The sequence below is a fragment of the Zalophus californianus genome, chromosome 13 (genome assembly GCF_009762305.2).
Source record: "Zalophus californianus isolate mZalCal1 chromosome 13, mZalCal1.pri.v2, whole genome shotgun sequence".
Classification (NCBI taxonomy): Eukaryota; Metazoa; Chordata; class Mammalia; order Carnivora; family Otariidae; genus Zalophus; species Zalophus californianus.
This window is the reverse complement of record NC_045607.1, coordinates 68,912,503-68,932,934: the sequence shown is the minus strand read 5'-3', so window position 1 is coordinate 68,932,934 and position 20,432 is coordinate 68,912,503. Positions and strand designations below refer to the sequence as shown.

The 20,432-nt window shown below is 39.0% G+C and overlaps 1 protein-coding gene across 5 annotated transcripts in view; it reads right to left on the bottom strand.

Annotated features, from left to right (window-relative positions):
* AGTPBP1 (ATP/GTP binding protein 1) overlaps window positions 1-19,726 on the bottom strand; it is a 158,144-nt gene extending 138,418 nt beyond the window's left edge. For 2 of the 5 annotated variants that reach the window (XM_027615666.2, XM_027615665.2), the window contains exon 1: window positions 19,504-19,725. The gene's annotated coding sequence lies outside the window, so the exon portion shown is untranslated. Of the gene's footprint in view, window positions 1-19,327; window positions 19,389-19,503 lie in introns of those variants that run through there. The other 3 variants (XM_027615667.2, XM_027615663.2, XM_027615664.2) reach the window with 3 other exon arrangements.
* Between the last annotated feature and the right edge of the window lie 706 nt (window positions 19,727-20,432).

Here is a 20,432-nt window from a genome sequence, read left to right as displayed (position 1 = left end):
AGACGGAATGAGGGGCCCTTTCTCTGTATCTTCTGCTAAGGCTGAGAACTTGACTTTGAGGAAGAATAATTTTATGTGCTGTGGTCTGATTACACGCTCAAGATGAGATTTATTGATCTGTCCCTAAAAAAGTTCTGGATTTCTATGAAAGAGTACTGTCTGGAAATCATAGGAAAGTAATGAACATATGGCTACAGGTTTTCAACTTCTCATGTAAGAAATATTTTTGTTTTTTAAGAAGTATCAAGAGCAAGGAAGAAATCATCTTCTGTCAGTTGAAAATGAAATCTGTGAACGGTTATTTCAAGTTCAACATAGAAAACATTCAAAAGAAAACAAAAACAAGTTTCATATGGGAGATAAACTTCATTCTTTTAGTTTTAAAAAATAACAATTTTATTGTATAAAGCCTTTTCATAAAAAAATCAACACATATAATCATTTATAACTTCTGGACCTATATTTGAACCTCATTCAAGTTAGTTAAAAAAAAAAAAGTTTGGGTTTTTCCCAAATTCTGGTATAAATTATGTCTTAGGCTCAATTTTTATTAATATTATTTTAACCTATGGTTTTTAGTAGCTTTGCTATTTGACACTGTTAATGTTCACATTGTAAATAACGTTAATTAGAATCATTTAAAGTGGTACTGGCAAAAAGAGAAAAGCAGGCCAACAGAATATACATTAAAGTCTAGAAATAAATGCACACGTCTATGGCCAGCTGATATTTGGCAAGGGTACCCAGTCCACTCAATGAAGAAAGAATACGAGCATGCCTCAGAGATATTGCAAGTTCAGTTACAGACCACTGTCATGAAGCAATTATCACCATAAGGCAAGTGAAACGATTTTTTTAGTTTCCAGTGCATATAAAAATTATGTCTATACTATACTGATAGTCTATTAAGTGTGTAATAGCACAATGTCTAAAAAAACAATGTGCATACCTTAATTAAAAAGTACTTTATTGTTAAAAAAGTGCTAACCATCCTCTAAGCTTTCATCAAGTCATAATCAATGATCACAGATCACCATAACAAATAATTACAAAGTCTGAAATAACGTGAGAATTACCAAAACACACAAAGTGAGCAAATGCTGTTGGAAAAATAGTACTGATAGTTTTGCTAGATGCAGCATCGCCACAGACCTTCAATTTATAAAAAACACAGTATCTGCAAAACGTAATAAAGTGAAGCACGATAAAATGAGGTATGCCTGTAGTCCCTTCTTTGCTGGGACAACTGGACACATGTAACAGAATGAAGCTGGTACTCAAACCATATTATAAAAATTAACTGAAAATGGGTCAGTGACCCAAATATCAGTAGTAGAAACACGGTAGAAAACATGGAGATAAATCTGCATGACCTTGGATTTGGCAAGAGATTCTCAGTGACAGCGACAAAAGCACAAGTAACAAAAGAAAAAAAGACAAAGTGGACTTCAAAATTAAAAATTTTATGCATCAAAGGACATTAACAAGAAAGTGAAAAACACAGAATGGAAGAAAATATTTGCAAATTATATATCTGATAAGAGTTTAATAGCCAAATATATAAAGAACTCCTACAATTCAACAGCCAAAAGATAACTCAATTCAAAAATGAACAAAAGGACTTGAGAGGCACCTGGCTGACTCAGTTGGTAGAGCATGTAACTTGGGGTTCTGAGCTCAAGCCCCATGTTGGGTGTGGAGATTAATTAAAAATATTTTTTTTTAAATGAGCAAAGGACTTAAATAGACACTTCTCCAAAGAAAATATTCAAATGACCTATAAGCACATGCAAAGATGCCCAACATCATTAGTCATTACAGAAATGCAAATCAAAATCACAATATTAGTTCATACCAACTAGGATGTCTATAATTTTAAAAATGGTAAATAAGTATACACCCAAAAGAATTGAAAACAGGGACTTGAACAGATAATTGTACATTAATGCTCATAGAAGCATTATTCACAATAGCCAAAGGCAAAAACAAGTCAAGTGTCCACTAACAGATGAACAGACAAAATGTGGTATATAAATACAATGGAATACTATTTGGCCATAAAAAGGAATAAACTTCCACATACACTCTAACACGAACCTTGAAAACATTAAGTGAAATAAGCCAGAAACAAAAGAATATATGTTTCCACCTATATGAAATATCTAGAATAGGCAAATCATAGAGATATAAAGTAGATTAGAAGTTTACCAAGGGCTGGAGGCAAGAGGAAATAGTCACAGTCTGTTAATAATTACAGAGTTTCTGTTTGCAGTGAAAAAATTTTGGAAATAGTGGTGATGGCTGCACAACTCTGTGAATGTAATTAAAATTAATGCCACTGAATCAAAAGCTTAAAAATGGTTAAAATAGCAAATTTTATGTTAGGTATGTTTTACCACAACAGAAAATTATTTAAAAATTAGCTTACATTATTTATTTAAATTAAGTCCATCAAGCCTATCTTTATTTTTTTTAAGATTTTATTTATTTATTTGAGGGGGAGAGAGAGAGAGCATGAGCAGCGGGGAGAGGCAGAGAGAGAGGGAGAAGCAGACTCCCCGCTGAACAGGGAACCCTATGCGGGGCTTGATCCCAGGACCCTGGGGTCAAGACCTGAGCTGAAGGCAGACACTTAACAACTGAGCACCCAGGCACCCCAAGCCTATCTTTAAAAAAAAAAAAACTATTCTCTCTCTCTCAAATAAATAAATAAAATCTTAAAAAAAAAAAACATTTAAAAAAAATTTAAAACGGGCGCCTGGGTGGCTCAGTCGGTTAAACGACTGCCTTCGGCTCAGGTCATGATCCCGGAGTCCCGGGATCGAGTCCCGCATCGGGCTCCCTGCTCAGCAGGGAGTCTGCTTCTCCCTCTGACCCTCTTCCCTCTCGTGCTCTCTATCTCTCATTCTCGCTCTCTCAAATAAATAAAATCTTAAAAAAAAAAATAAAAAAAAAAAATAAATCCCATTTTAGCTGAAGTCAGTTATTTAATAGAAATTTATTATCTTCACCATATGAGGTTTTTAAAAATCATGAAAAGGAAAAACAGTTTCCAGAATGGTAAGGTAAGTTTAACTACCTATTTACTTTTCATTTAAGGTTCACTAAAGTTTTTTTGTGTGTGCTTTAAATAAAGAAAAATAAAACTACTCTTGTATACATCATATACGACAAGCCATAATTTATTAATATCTTGTGTAGTAAAAAGCTGTGGTAAGACTCCTAGGCTTACTTATATAAAGTGGGAAATTTAAGAAATGAAAACCTGTTTCTCCTACCTGCATTACTAACTCACATTAGAGCTTATATCCTTTTGGGGGGGGGATAGAGATTCACATGCACAGGAAGATACTCTCTTTCAAAAGAGCATTAACAATCATCACTGGAGTACTATTACATAGACCTAAAATTTCAAATGCTGCCCCACCAGCTTTGAGCCTCACAGGGCCCCAAAGGCCTAATGTTTTGCCATATGTACTCCCATCTAGCACGATAGACTTCACCCAGCTAGTTCCACCATCAGCTGTATCAGCTACACTCCACTCAGTCCTCAAGCTGTCAGCCCTGAGAATTATTCAAACAAAGGAATCACATCCTCCCGAGAGGGTAGTAGTCCTTGTTACTTAATCCTTTTGTTATTACACAGCCTGCCTGCCATGGCCTCTGTGACTGGTTCACTCTATTCCCAAGTGCAACCCCCATGAGACATGCAGTATCCTCCACTCCCCAGTTGTGAATATATGACTAAAAAACTGTTGTTAATATCATCTGGTCAATGTCAGGTAGTAGCCATCTCATACTATTTAAGACAGAAGATACTTCCTTCACCAATGAATTGAATAGGTGATCAAAAAATAATTACATCTAAACTTTCTCTTCACACTAATATCCCAGCTGTAGATGTTCTAATTTTTATGGAGGAATTCCCTGAGACCTGAAAATTATTTCATGGACCATTGAGGGTATAAAGAAAGAGCAAGACGAGTAGGCAGGGCTGGTGCAGACCACAACAGGTCCTGGTCCACTGTGGTTCTAAGCTAGTAAGTACAGCAGGCATTCCTGATCACCATAGCTCCTGACCACCATAGTTTCCTGATCTTACTATTTTTTTTATAAAGTAAAAATTCAGTTATTCACCTGTTTATGACATGGTACACAAGAGGCAAAGTGATTCACATTACAGATTTCACTTCCAACTCCTTGGAATGTTCATTTCTTTGGCTAATAGGAGAGACTAGACATGAGAGGCAGGCCATGCTTAGGCAACTGAAATAAAGATGAGGGGGCAATGCTAACATCATCCTCAAAGACTGTTGGTCACAAGCTATTTTCTGGAACTGTTAGCTAGAAACAAAGGAGCACCACTGCTGGATGCTTATGCCATCATGGGCCTCAGTCATCCCCACCACACAAGTACAGCAGCACTCGCAGGTAGTTGCCTTTGGTGTCTTGCTGGATGCAGTAGTAACAGAACTTGCCGTACTTTCTCTTGAACTCGGACCTAATTTTCAACATGTCCACTTCACTGTGAGAGATACTATGACTCTAATCAGGACTTTATAGGGACATCTGGCTGGCGCAGTCCGTAGAGCATGTGACTCTTGATCTTAGGGTCATGAGTTTGCACCACGTTGGGTGCAGAGATGACTTAAAAAAATTTTTTTTAAGATTTAATCAGGATTTTATCACAAGTCCCTCTGCCCTTCTTGGAGTCATACAGTTGGCCAGCAAAATTTAAGGGCATGTTCTGAATGTACTGGACCAGGTTCAGGAAAGCATTTTCCAGGTCTCCTTTGACCTCCCTTTTGATGCTCTCCAGCATGTCATAAGGATTCAGGAAAGGATTATTCAAAGTATCATTTATGTGCTCTTATCAAGTAAACACATTATTAGAAGTGAGAGTCTGAGACATGTATTTCAGATTAACCTAACTTTCTTTCGATAGAATTAATTTGTAAAAGAACAAGTAAAAAATGGCAGTAAATCTTGACTTCTACAAGGTCTTGGAGTAGTTTTCTTATTACATCTTCCAGACTCCAAGGTCCTGAGTGTAAGGGATTAAGCCTCATTTGTCTTTGGGTCCCCCAATGCCTGGAACAGTTCTTAATAGTTTGCTAAAGTCTGTGCTCTAGATAAACAAATATATTAACTGAATGAAGGAGGCAGAAATAAGACTCAGATGCTGGTATAATTGAGCGGTTACTCGTTAGACAATCTTGCCTAAAAGATTCAGCCAATAGATCAGTACCAAACTAGACAAATGAGAAGTTCAAACTGTGAAATGGGTATCATTTTGGTTTTGAAAAATGACATATTTGCAGGAAATAATAGAGAAAATCTTTATTATTTCAGAAGGGAGTGTAAACTAGTATAGCTGTTGTAGAGAGCAATCAATATTCAGTGAAATTAAAAATACTTTATATCCCAACAATTTGACTCCTGAGTAGGTATCTCAGAGATACTCTTCACAGGTCCTTAAGGGGAAAGAAATGACAATGTTTATCATAATTTTGTTTGTAGCCAAGGACAGGAAACATAGGGGCAGTACCTTAGACCTGGGCAAGAGGGGCCTCTGCTCTGGACCCTGCACTTTAGAAGTCTTCACATATCACAAAGAAACAAAAAGCATATTTCTTGAACTACATATGGGCACCCTGGTCACCGACTTGGTACTCAGGGCTAGCATGGCCTGACCTGTAACCGTACATATTCTCAGTTGTAATTCCTGTCTCTGTTCATTGCTGCAGTTGGTCAAAATGTTGGCAATAGTGACCTCATCCACACCTTTGGTCTTGATGGCTATGTTCAGACCATCACACTCAGCATCAAAATTGGTGTACACTTTGACCAACCCATATGCTCTTGGGGGTGTGGAGCGATCACCCTCCAAGTTGAGCTTGCAGAGAATTTCATGAACAGTAGACATTTTGAAAGAAGCTGGGCCAGATGCCGAAAGCTGTAAGCATCCCCAGTTGTGGAGGCAACAGTTTCCTAATTTAAAACATCAGTGTGGTTCTAGCAATGAAGATCTAGAAGCAATTTCACAGAAAGGAAATCTCTTAATCATAAAAGAGACAATATCTCCCTTGGTTTCTCAGTTTCACGTAGGGTATTTGGGAGTTGTTGCTTAGAGCTCAACCTAGAATCTCTTTCTTTAAATCTCCAAACAATTCTGTAAACCACTTAAAACCTGTGCCAGATATTGATTTATTGCCCCTCATCTCCAAATTCAACCTTTTTGCCTGCTCTGTGAAAATGGATTTGCGCCCTTAAAATACTAATTTCTTTGCCAGCTGGCAAGATGTAAAGCTTTGTCAAAAGAGGGCAGTGGAAAGAGATCACAGAGGAAAAGGATTTTGCTTCCTGGCTCCAGGGTATCCACTTGGCTGCAGCAGGCAAGGCTTCTCTGGGCCCTATTCCTGCAACAAGGATGGCTTCTACGGCACCAGGCTCCTACAGGACAGGGAACTTCTCCAACAGGATCCTAAGCTGTTCTGTAGCGGACTGCCTCTGGTGAGACCTCTTCCTGTGAACAGCTTTCCCTGGTACCCTAGAGGGCGAACACGCAGGAAATTACACTAGTGTCACACCACACCTACTTGCCTTAACCTTGCCCCTTCCAACCTTGACCTTGCCCTTTCCAACAAGTCTTCAGTGGGGGGAGGGGCCCACTCTATCTCAGCCCTGGGAGTAGTAAGTGGTCTTCATATCAACTATTCCCCTATTCTTTAGAGCTATCTTTACTTCTTGCTGATAAAGCAATTCTCTAATCCCTGTTATAGCCAAACAATTTTTACATTAATTTTTCCCTGTTAAGTTACGTGTCTATTTCCTGATTTGACCCAGACCAATACATCCCAACAATTCTTTAAACTATTTAGCACCCTAAAGTAAATAAGCCCTCTCTACTTAAGGTAATCTAGAGTGAATTCTGTTCTCCACAACTCAGACTTCAATTCTTTTTCAGTAAAGAATTTTGTGGGAAAAAATCATACAATACCTTCAAAGATTAGATAAATCTATGACATTGTTTTTAATTAGTAAGGGATACTAATTATGCATAGCCAGGGTTAAGAATCGCTTCTGATGATTATATTCCTAGGTCAGCCTATTAAATACTTTAATTGTAATATTAACTCCATCTTAGAGTATTATCACTCCGGTCATGCTTAACCACTACTTAAAAACTTAGTCTGCAATGAGATACCACTTCACACCCACTAGAATGACTATAATAAAAAAATACAGACAATAACAAGCATTAGCAAGGATATAAGAAACTAGAACCCTCAAACATTGCTGATGGGAATGTAAAATGGTACAGCTGCTTTGAAAACTATCTAGCAGTTCCTCAAAAGGTTAAACATAAAGTGACCGTGTGACTCAGCTATTCCATTTCTAAGTATATACCCAAAGAAATGAAAACATGTCCACACAAAAATTTGTACACAAATGTTCAGAGCAGCATTATTCATAACCAAAAAATGGGAATAACCCAAATGTCCACCAACCAATGAATGGATAAATAAAATGTCGTATAGCCATACAATGGAGTATTATTCAGTGATAAAAAGAAACAAAGTACTGGTATGTGCTATATGAACAAACTTTGAAAATATTATGCTAAGTAAAAGAAGCCAATCATGAAAGACCACAACGTTATATGATTCCATTTATATGAAATATCCAGAATAGGTAAATCTATACAGACAGAAAGTAGATTAATGGTTACCTAGGACCAGGAGACAATGGGTTGGAGGAGGTAGGAAACACTAAAAGGATGTGGAGTTTCTTTTGGGGGCAATAAAAATGTTCTAAAATTCACTGTGCTTATAATTGTGATGTGGGAAACAAAGACAGAAGAAAATGTAGATAAAATTAAATGTCCTTATTACCTGCAGTCCATTGACTAATACTTGGGAGAGGCAGATTATAACATTCCTCCAGGATCCTGTGAGTCTTCTTTAGCATATAGAAAGTCCTTCTGCAACTTCCCTCATCTTTATGTCCCCCATCCCCAAGGTATATAATCAGCTCCTCCTCCCAACCCACCCCCCAGCATCAGGGAGCCTCAGCAGCAGCAGGTAACAGCCCCAGCAGCTCATTCTGCCCATGGGTCGTGTCCCCGTGCTTTAATGAAACCACCATTTGGCACCAAAGACACATCTCAAGAATTCTTTCTTGGACGTCAGCTCCAGACCCCACCAACACCAACATTCCAAAAACTGTATCAGTTGCACAACTCTATGAATATACTAAAGGACACTGAATTGCATACTGTAAAATGAAAATTGTACAGTATGTGAGTTATATCTCAATAAAGCTGTTAAAAAAAAAACAAACCTTAGTCTCTACCAGAACCTTCTAATTCAACCCATCCTTAAATTAGGGTCAGGGGCTTACATCCTCTGTAGTTCAGTGCCGGATTTCCATGATAAAATATAACATCCTTTTACACAAAAGCAAAACTACAGACCCACCTGGGTCTTTAGGAAATGTATTCTAAGTTATTCATCCCGCAGAGATTAAAAAAACAAAAACAAACCCTGCTGGCTGTACATAAAAATCCACAGTATACATTTCCTGGGGGAAGTGTTTGTATGAGTTGACTTTTTTAATATATTTAAAGATGACTTGAACTAGATATAAGTGGGAATTTGACCTTAGCAGAAAATCATACAAGCAAGATCAACTTGCTCAACCTAGCCCACACACAAGGAAAACCAAGCAATTTTATATAATATACCCTAGCTCAAGGAAAGTAAAAATGTTGGATTTTCTGAATTTTTTTAGATTCTCATCTTTTGCTCTCAACTAGAGCTAGTTCCAGAGCCCAGGGAATCAAAACTGAAGAGCTCTGCTCTCACAGGCTTAAGCCTAAAATCAAGATCATCAGCCAAGTAAGTATGCATACACACACGAGGCATTAAACGTCATACATGTAAGTTGTCCTAATTGTCATTCCACACAGAAGCAATGAAAGAAATTGTGACACACACACCTTAAAATTAAGGTTCTATATTCTAAATATATAAATACTTCAAATATACATGGTTTTTAATTTATTTCAAATCAAACTGCTACAAAAAATAAGAAAAAATGCAAAGAAACATACACTATTCACTCTAAAGTCCAACCTAAATCTTTTAAATACAATCTGAGGAAATAGAATTCCCTTCTGACCTGCCTTGTTTAAACAACTTGGTCCTATTCCCATTAAACCAGAACAACTTCATTATTGAACTTTAATCTGTTCACAACTGGGCCTCCCTACAAGATATCATTAGGCAAAAAGCTTCCACTATTTAAAAACTTTGGGGAAACATTGCTCTGCTCTAGTCAACAATGATTACCTTTGCTGTTAAAAATTAGACGTTCTTGTTGGAGTGGATGTGGACAACTAAGGAAAGACTACAGTTACAGATCTGGGTAGTTGGTTCTACTGTGGGGAAGTGGGAAACAAGTACATTGAAAAAGCATCATCTTTTGTCAGTTTTCTCTAATTGTTTCATGATCTGAAAAGAAGAAATCACTTCTTAAGAACGTAAGGAAGCTACTATTCCCCCACACCAGTTGTGTCAATGTGATGGAAAACTGTAAATCCTGATTACTGGAAAAAAAAATCCCAAAGAATATGACCATATCTCTGGCAACATTACTGAAGGAAAAGAGAAACTTTAAGGGAAGGAGGTAAATAATGTCTGTTGTCTAAGAAAGAGGAATAACATTCCCAGCAAAAAGCATATAAAGATTATTTCCATTTAAATTGAGAGAAACATTTATGTTGTACATAGTCTGCATATACTAATCTATACATCCATAAACATTAACCTACTCTAAATTACTAAGGTATACATTTTCATCCAGTTACCTTATTCATATGCCATTCAATTATAGCTGACTCTTACACAAAATGGGATTGGGGCAAACACAGACCCCCATGCACTCAAAAGTCCACATAAAATTTTTGACTCCCCCAAAATTTAACTATTAATAGCCTACTATTGGGCGCCTGGGTGGCTCAGTTGGTTAAGCGACTGCCTTCGGCTCAGGTCATGATCCTGGAGTCCCTGGATCGAGTCCCACGTCGGGCTCTCTGCTCAGCAGGGAGTCTGCTTCGCCCTCTGACCCTCCCCCCTCTCATGTGCTCTCTCTCTCTCATTCTGTCTCTCAAATAAATAAATAAAATCTTTAAAAAAAAAAATAGCCTACTATTGACCAGAAATCTTAACGATAATGTAAACTGTCAATTAACACATATTTTTGTGTTATACATATTATATACTGTATCGTCAAAGTAACACATATTTTGCATTATATGTATTATATACAGGGTCCTTATAATACAGTAAGCTAAAGAAAAGAAAATATTAATAAAATCATAAGGAACGGAAAATATGTTTACAGTACTGTATTAATCAAAAAAAAACCCTGCAGATAAGTAGACTCACACAATTCAAATCCATTTTGTTTACAGGTCAACTGTACTTTATGAATGTTTTAGCCCAATCTGCAAACAGGCAAATTTATTTCACCTACATTATTGTCATTAATTTTACCAAAAGACTGGGGGTAAGAGTAAACCTATAAAAGTTATACCTTTTCCTTTCTTTGTCAGGCATCCTCATTAAAAACACAAGTTTGGATAGTTCACACACTGCCCCACAAAGATGTTTCAGCACTTATAGAAGGTCTAATTTGCTATATGATGTTTTAATTATACTACAAATAATAAGGTTTTACTGTTGGGTGAGCAGAATCACACCACACTTCAATCTAACTAAATAATAATAATTTATTTAATATAACACTTCCCTCAACTCATATTCCAACTATTTTTAGATTTAAACAAATGCCAAAATTCCTAAGTCTATATAAATGATACTTCAAATTAAAATTCTTGCCTTGAAACACACATTTTCCTTGCCTCTAACTTATGACTGACCCACTAAAAAGGTTTGTTTTGTCTGTCTTTTAAGGAAAGTATCACAGCCAAACAGCTTCAACAAAAATCAAAATATACAAGATATGAGGGACTCAGAAAGTCATAAGGCATATAAAAAACAAACAGCAAAATGACAGAAGTTACTCCTTACCAGTAATTACTTTAATGTGAATGGATTAAAACTTCCAGTGAAAAGGCAGAGAATGGCAGAACGGATTTAAAAAACATAATCCAACAATATTCTCTCTACAAGAGACTCATTTAAATATAAAGGCACAAATAGGTTGAAAGTAAAAAGATAGAAAAAGATATTCCATGCAAATAGTAACCAAAAGCAATATGGGGTGGCTATACTAACATCAGACAAAACAGACTTTAAATTGAAAAAGATTATAAGGAGGACATTAATTATTAATAAAAGGTTCAAGAGAGCAAGAAGATAAACACTTATAAACATTCACATACCTAATAACAGACCATCAAAATACAAAAAGCAAAAATTGACAGAATTAAAGGGATAAAACAGTTCTACAGTAATTGTTGGAGACTTCAATACCCACTGTCAGTGATGGATAGAACAACCAGACATAAGAGAAATACGTAAATAGAGGACCTGAACGACACTATAAACCAACTAGAGATAACAGACATATATAAAACACTACCTAACAACAGAATATGTATGTTCTTCTCAAATGCACATGGGATATGCTCCAGGATAGACCATCTTTTAGGCCACAAATTCGGTCTTAACAGATTTTAAAAGATAGATATTATACAATGTATCTTCTCCAACCACAACAGGATGAAGTTAGAAATAAATAAGAAAGGAAAACTGGAAAATTCACAAATTTGTGGAAATTAAACAACACACTCCTTAACAACCAATAGGTCAAAGAAAAGATCAAGGGAAATGAGATAAATGAAAATAAAACATACCAAAATTTATGGGATACAGAAAAGCAGTGCTAGGAGGGAAGTTTACAGCTATAAACACATTAAAAAAATAAATTTAAAAAAAGGGGCGGGGCGTGCACCTGGCTGGCTCAGTCAATTAAGCCTGAGTCTTCCGGCTCAGGTCGTGATCCCAGGGTCCTGGGATGGAGCCCCGCATCAAGCTCCCTGCTCAGCAGGGAGCCTGCTTTTCCCTCTCCCTCTGCCCCTCCCCCACTCATATTCTCTCTCCCTCTCTCTCGCTCGCTCTTGCTCTATCTCAAATAAATTTAATAAATAAATAAATAAAGACCTCAAATCAACAACCTAACTTTACAAATTAAGGAACTAGAAAAAGAAGAACACAAAGCTAGCAAAAGGAAAATATAATGATTACAGCAGAGATAAATAAAATAGAGAATAGAAAATTAGAGAAAATCATCAAATTAAAAAAATTGGTTCTTTAAAAAGATTAATGAAATTAACAAACCTTTATAAACTTAAGAAAAAACAAAGACTCAAGTTATTAAAATCAGGAAAGCAAGTGAAGACATTACTACTGATTCTACAGAAATAAAAAGGATTTTAAGTGAATAGTATGAAAAATTGTGCACCAACAAAATGAGTAACCTAAATGAAATTTCAAATTCCTAGAAACACAAAACCTACCAAAATTAAACAAAAAGAAACAGAAAATCTGAATAGATTCATAACTATTAAGGAGACTGGATGAGTAATCAAAAACTTCGCAAAAAAGAAAAGCCCCAGATCTGATTGTTTCACTAGTGAACTGTACAAAACATTTAAAGAACATCAAACCTTCTCAGATTCTTCCAAAAAATTGAATACTCCCTAATTAATTCTATGAGGCCAGCACTGCCCTGATACCAAAGCCAAACAAAGACCTTACAAGAAAACTACAGATCAATATCCTTTATGAACACTGATGTACAACTCCTCAACAAAATAGCAGCAAACAAAATTCAGCAGCATAAATGCAAATCAAAACCACAATATACCTACCACCTCACAACCATTAGAATGACTCCACACACCACCACCACCACCACCACCACCACCCCGCGCAAAAAAAGACCAATCACACGGAAAACAAGTGTTTACAAGGATGTGAAGAAATTGGAGCCCTCATATACTGGTGTGAATGTAAAATGGTGCAGCTGCTATGGAAACAGTATGGGTTGTGACTCAAGAACTTAAAAATAGAATTACCATATGACCCAGCAATTCCACTTCTGAATATGTACCCAAAAGACCTGAAAGCTGGGTCTCGAAGAAGTATTTGTACACCATGTACATAGCAGCATTATTCACAATCAAAGGTTGATGAAGCAACGCAAGGGTCCACTGACAGATGATGTGGTATATACAAACAACGGAACATTATTCAGCTCTAAAAGAAGGAAATTCTGATGAATCTTGATGACAATGCTAAATGAAACAGCCAGTCACAAAGGGGCAAATACTATATGATTCTACTCATAAAAGGTACTTAAAGCAGTCAAATTCATAGAGAGAGAAAGTAAAATGGTGGTTGCCAGGGGCTACAGGAAGGAGGAAGTGAGGAGTTACTGTTTAATGGGTACAAGGTTTCAGTTTTGCAAGACAAAAAAAATCTGAAGATGGTGTGATGGTTGCACAACAATATGAATGTACTTAATGCCAATAAACTACATACTTAAAAATGGTTTAAATGAGGGGCACCTGGGTCGCTCAGTCTGTTGAGCATCTGCCCTCAGCTCAGGTCATGATCTCAGGGTCCTGGGATCGAGCCCCACTTCCGGCTCCCTGCTCAACGGGGAGCCTGCTTCTCCCTCTCCCTCTGCCTGCCTGCCGCTCCCCCTGCTCGTGCTCTCTCTTGCTCTCTGTCAAATAAATATATAAAATCTTTTTAAAAAAAGGTTTAAATGCTAATTTTTATATTATATATATATAGCCATAATTTTAAAAGTAAATTTTTTTAAATCAAAATATGAACCAAAAATATGAATATAAATCAGTATGTTAAGAATTGGGAAAAGTAAGTTTCAAATGAAAACACAAATTAAAATTGATGAGATGGAATTAACAAATGAAAAAGACATTCTCTACAGGCAAAGAAAAAAACCCAGAACTCTAGAGCTGTAGGAAGCCTCAAAGATCACTTGGGAGTCAAATTCTCTTACTTTGCAATTAGGAGAGAAGCTCGTCAAAGAGGTTTGCTGTCTTGCATTATCCATCACCACTTCTACCTACATGCAACTAGAAACTGTGCCTACAATAAATTAATAAATCTGGAAAATTCTTGTCAAAAGTAGTACCCTTTTCAATTCATTAAACTCATATGTAGACAGTGTTCACATTTTTATTACCATTATTCTATCCTAAATCCTTCATAAATTTTATTACTTTTATTCCCCATGTTACCTATACCCTTATAATCTTCATAATCTTAAATCACTTTCCGCCTAAGGTAACATGTAAGGCAAGGACTGCAAGTGCTGGGTACCTCTCCTTAGGATGGTTCGACCTCAGCATGAACAGATAAGAAATGAATAGAAATTAAGGGAAGCTAAAATGCTTATTTTAGCTTAAGAGCTCAGTATCAGTTGAGCTTTTCACATTATGCCTTCACTATTTGCCTAATATGTAAACCCCCCCAATATTAGATTTGAACATTTGTGTGGATATGTACTCCCAAATTTTTTTGTTTTTAGATAGTGTAATTTCAGATTACTAATACTATAGTTCCCCTGTATCAGCACCTGACTAAAACCCTTAAGAAACCTCAACTTTCTGTGAATAACCTTTACTGGGCTTTAAAAAAATAAAATAAAATAAATTCAGGAAGGCCTTTACTGGAGCCCAAAAATCTGAAGCAAAAACAGACCAGTGATTGTCACTACCACTTCCCTTCCTTATCAAAGTTTGGTAGGAATCAGCTGATTTATACCAGAAGTCCTCAAAATGTGGTCCACGGTCCCCTCGGGTCCTGCCACCTTTTTAGGGGGTCCACAAGGTCAAAACTATTTTCATAATAACACTAAAATATCATTAACCCTTTTAACTGTATTAACATTTATACTAATGGTACAAAAGCAATGATGTGTAACATTTCTGGCATCTTGGAAGAACTTATGGTACTGGCACCAAACTGCACTATTAGTCATTATATTTTTCACCATGAAGTACCAGTAGCTATTAAGAAAAAAAAAAAAAACTTTTTTCACTTAAGAATGTCCTTCAAGGGTCATCTGGGTGGCTCAATCAGTTAAGCATCTGCCTTCGATTCAGGTCATGATCCCAGGGATCCTGGGATAGAGCCCCACATCAGGCTCCCTGCTTGGCGGGGAATCTGCTTCTCCCTCTCCCGCTACCCCTCCCCCTGCTTGTGCACTCTCTCTCTCTCTCTCTCTCAAATAAAATCTTTCAAAAAAATAGTAAAGATTATTTTATTAAATCTCAGGCCTTGAATATACATCTTTTTAAATATACTATGTGACAATACGGTAAGTACACATGAAGCATATAATAGCTGACGGCTGTCTCAAGGTAAAGTACTTGTATGACTGAACCGAGGGCTTACACTAGCCTCTTTTTTCATGAAACACCATTTTTGGGGCACCTGGGTGATGATCCCAGGGTCTTGGGATCAAGCCCCACATGGGGCTCCCTGCTCAGTGAGAAGCCTGCTTCTCCCTCTGCCACTCGCCCTGCTGTGTGTTCCTGCTCTCACTGTCATATAAATAAATAAAATCTCAAAAAAAAAAAAACATTTTTACTTGAAAGAATGACTACGGTTATTCAGACTTAAGTATTCTGGCAGAGGTTCTCTCAGAGATGAACAAAATCTGCTTGTCCCTTCTAGGAAACAACTGGCAGTCATATTTCTTGCCAATGATAAAATTTGAGCTTTCAAGCAAAAATCAGATTTCTGGAAAACTTATATCCACCATCAATCAGGTCATGACCTGGACAGCTTTCCAATAATTTGTTTCTGACAGGGTAAGTGGTGATATGAACAAATGTGATTTTTTAATAACATACGAAATGTGTCAACATTTGGAAGATCTTCATAACTGAACCAATACTTAAAAAGGACCAAGGCATGATGTTACAAATTCAGGCATAATTATATAAGATCCATTCAAAGTTCAGACCAAGGGATTTTAATAGAACATTATGAAAAAAGTCCATTGATATGATCTCAGATTCCACATTGCAAATAACTAAAAAACTAACACATGTTGAGCTGTGATGTAATACCAAACAAGAAAATCCATTACTATCTGAAAAGGCTATTAAAATGCCTCCCTCCCTTTTCCAGCCATTAGCTATGTAAGGCTGGATTTCTCCTCCTATATACTTCAAACCAAAAAACATATTGCCAACAGACTGACTAAATGCAGTAGATAGAAGAATCCAGATGTTTCTATTAAACCAGACATTAGAGAAAAATGTAAATCAAAACCACTCTTCTCATTGCCTTATTCATTTTGAAAAATACTTATTTTTCAATAAAAAAGCTTATATTAACATATTATTGTCATATTTCAGGGAATTAATAAAATTTATATATATCTTTTTAATTTATAATTTATAATACAGTAACTACAGACATAATCCACAAAAGCTCTTTGGGGTGCTCAATAATTCTTAAGAATTTAAAAGGGTCTTGAAATCAAAAGTTTGAAAACAACGGATTTAAAGAACTGAGTATTAATATTAGATCCCTGCAAATGAAGAACAGTAAGTACATAAAATCATTAATTAAAAAAAACTTTCCTAGAAAAATTACATGAAAGCTGAAAAGGAATACAATGTCAAATCAAAACTAACCTCACTCACTAACACCAATAAGGAAAACAAAAGAATGCATAGATGAAAGTGATTTTGTATGTCCTGGAAACATCATACAATATCTTGATCAGATAAACTCATATATACCCATTAATAGTTTGATAGATATTTTTGATAGCAGGACATGACAGTCAAAGAAACACGCAATCACAAACTCAAAAACAGGTGATTAAAATAGCAGTCACCACCACCATGAGGGAGACAATCCAAGGTTCTGTCAGAAGGGACAAACAGGGATACTTCAGCACCTCTCCAGCAGCATCACAGGGCACCCAGCTGTTCTATTTAAAACTAAATTACATGCTTCCAAGGCAGGATAGTGAGACTAAGCTCTCACTTAGCCCCAAAGGAGCAAATGGGTCACAGTGGAATTATTCTACAGTAATAATTCTCCATCAGCCTAAAGTCCTTCTTCAGCTTACTAGGGCCCTTGGAAAAGTGAGGAAAAGCAGTAGCAGTAATATTTACATGCCAGGCACTGTGGACTAAGAACTTTATGTGTATTAACTCATTTAATATTCAAGATCTTAAGGGTATAACATTATTACCCCCATTTTTGGAATTAAGAAAACTTAAGCACAAAGAGGATAAATAATTTCCTCAAGCAAAGCCAGAATTAGAACCCAGCCAGGCTGGCTATGAAGCCCAACTCCCTAACCACGACATTATAGTACAGAGGCACAGTAACCAAGAATAAAATATAAAATTTAAAATCCCACGTCACTCTAAACAACTCCTGTCATTCACATCAAGACCCACTGCCTAAGGGAGGCTCCCAACTTGGAGAGAGCCCTCTGACAGTTTCATCCATTACTACTCAAACACTATTCAGCTTCCAGGTATTGAGCGACCTTAAGCAAGAGTACATTTTGGAAGGTGAATACTGTGGAGATTTATTGAAAACTCCAAAATGTAGAATCCAATACAAATTAGGTAATTTCAAAAAGTCTTAGATCTCTCTTCCCTCTACTGTTGCAGATAAAAAAAACCATTATTATATAGGAGTCTAGCTAAACTGTTCCAAAGAGAATAATGCCTCAATTCAACAGGAAAAGCTTTATAAAAATTGCTTCTACAAAAGCTTAAATTACATTAAAACACTTAAATGTTTTGCACTGTTGGCTAATAACAAGAGGAACTCTAAATCTATCCCCTTCATTTCAGAGTTCGAAGTGAGACTGCAGTTCTAAGTAAGTGTAGAAGCAATTAATTCAAGGCAGAGTTTTGAGGTCATTAAAAATGAATCTATAACTTCATTGTAGAACCCAACTCAAGCGAGGTGGAATGGGAAACTAAAGAAGTCATATTACAACAAGAAAATAAGGAGTAGATAAGACATGGCTTATCTCACAGCAATTTCAGGACTAATGACAGCAATTATAGGAAATGCTTATAGATCTCCCAGGGTTTTGTTTGGTTTTGATTATTTGGCACTTTCTGAAATAGGTACCATTTAAAGTGCCTGAAATAAACTACTTTTTTAGCCTACTGAACTGAAAACATTCCACTACACTATTACGAAAATAACTTTCTAGTTTTCTCAGGAAAAAAGACAATTTCTAAGAAGGACTCAGAGGTTACTAAAGTGATAACTCGATTTACATAAAGATTACAACACAGACATATAAGGTAAGTGAAAATGAGTGATCAAGAAGACTGTTCATGTCCTTTCTCACTGCAAATTGTCATGCATTATAATGAAACACCTGAAGAAAAACAAAACACCCACAAGGAATTAACATTGCCAAAAAAAAAAAAAAAATCCGCTAAGTGTTACAATGCATTAGGTCATCAGCAGCGCTGGACCTTCAAGCACTGAATTGAGCAAGCTATATTAAAACAAGAAATGGCAAGCTGTATTAAAACAAGAAATGGCCTTTAAATTATCAACATTCACATCGATTATGCTAAGATGTATAAAAACTCCATTCTATAATGAGTAAATGCCCAGGAAACCGATTCAAAACTGCACTGGTACTAGTAAGAGGCTTAACCGTCACAAGCGGGAAACAACAACCGTAGAGACAAGCATGCCTTGGCGTTGGGGTTGCAGGAGTCCTTGAATACTAATTAAGAGCCCGCAACTCAGGAAGGAAGGCTCTAAGGAAACTCTGCACTGTCATCTAGGGAGATCTGATTCACGTTCAAATCAAACCCAAAAGGCGACAACTTGTAAACAGAGAACACACTTCAGGCCAAACCACCCCCTGAAAGGAAGCAAATCTAGCCACCGCCGGTAGCATACCACACCAACCCCACCGCAAAGCAAGGCACACCTAGGGGGTGGGTGCCAGGATGGGGTGGGAAGACGGGGCGCGCGCCCTCCCCCGGCCTGCCGCCCTTCGGCTCTGCTCCGCGCTACACCGCGGTGACCGGCGCTCCCAGCCCCAGAGAAAAGGGCAGGGCACAGGAGCCGCCTCCGCCCGAAAACTGCGTCGAGGACCCTCTGCCGGGTATTGAGGCGGGGGCCACCGAGTGGCCGCGGGTGGAGGCAATGTGGAGCGTTTTCCAGAAACCAGCCAAAGCCCCAAACCATCAGGGGTTTCCCTCCAGCTCCCGTCCACTCCCCCCGAGAGACACGCGTTACACAACCTGTCAGGTGAGGGGCGGCGGGGTCCCAGGACGCAGACCGCAGCGGGCCCGGCGTCGCTCCTTCCCGCTTCTCCCGCCCCCGGGAAGCCGCGGCCGGGGGAGAGCTGAGAGGCAGCGGGCGGGCGGGAAAGCCGCAGCGGAGGGGCGGCCGGCCCGGACGGCGGCGGGGCGCTCACCGGCTCAGGACGGGGCGCTGGCAGGGACTGGGCAGAGCCGCAGCACCCGGCTCAGCGTCGGCAGCACCAGGGGCCGCTCTCTGGAAGAACAGCGGACTCCTCGCCGCCAGCCGCCTGGTGTTTTCATACAAACCCCGGTGGCGGGCGAGGCGAAGGCGGCGAAGGCGGCGAAGGCGGCGGAGGCGGAGGCGGAGGCGGAGGCGGAGGCGGCGGCGGCGGCGGCGGCGGCGGACCCTGCCCGCATCCCGGGCAACGTCAGCGCGGCGCCCCGCCCACCGCACGCCCGGGGACAGCGGGCTAGCGCGCGCCGGGCAGCAGGGAGGGCGGAGCGCGCGTGCGCGCGGGCCGTGTGGGCACGCGCTGGGGGGAGGGCGGGGCACGCCCGGGCCTGAGCAGGGATGGGACTCGGGGAGCGCGCGTGGGCAAGGAGAGAGCGTGCGCAGGAAGGAGGGCGGGGCGCGCGCGCCGGCGTTAGGTACTGTAGGGCGGGGAAGGCGCGGCCGAGGTCGGGGGAGGAGGACTGACTGCACGCGTCGCGGGCCCTGTGCCTGCAGCGGGCCTCCAACCGAACGGAACCGGTTCGCGGGCCGCTCCCCACTCTGCGATTCACCTTCCTGTACGGTCCCATTTAGAGCCTCCTGCCTTTTCCCGGAACTAAGCCGGCGCCCACCCCCACTACCATCAATCACCCCCCCCCCCCCCTTAGGAGGCTGTTAGCTGCGCTGGAGGAGCGGTTCTTAATTCCTCCACGTGGCACCAGGGTCGCAGCAGTCCGTGGGGACCGCGGTAAAACAGCCTTTTCCTGACCTCAGGAGAGTCCATAAGAAGAAACTGGAAGACAAGCAGTTACCACAGCTGGGCTCCCAGAGCACAAGGAAATTGCACCTCATGGCCAAACTTCAATAAATTAGATGCCTAGAGCTGCGGAG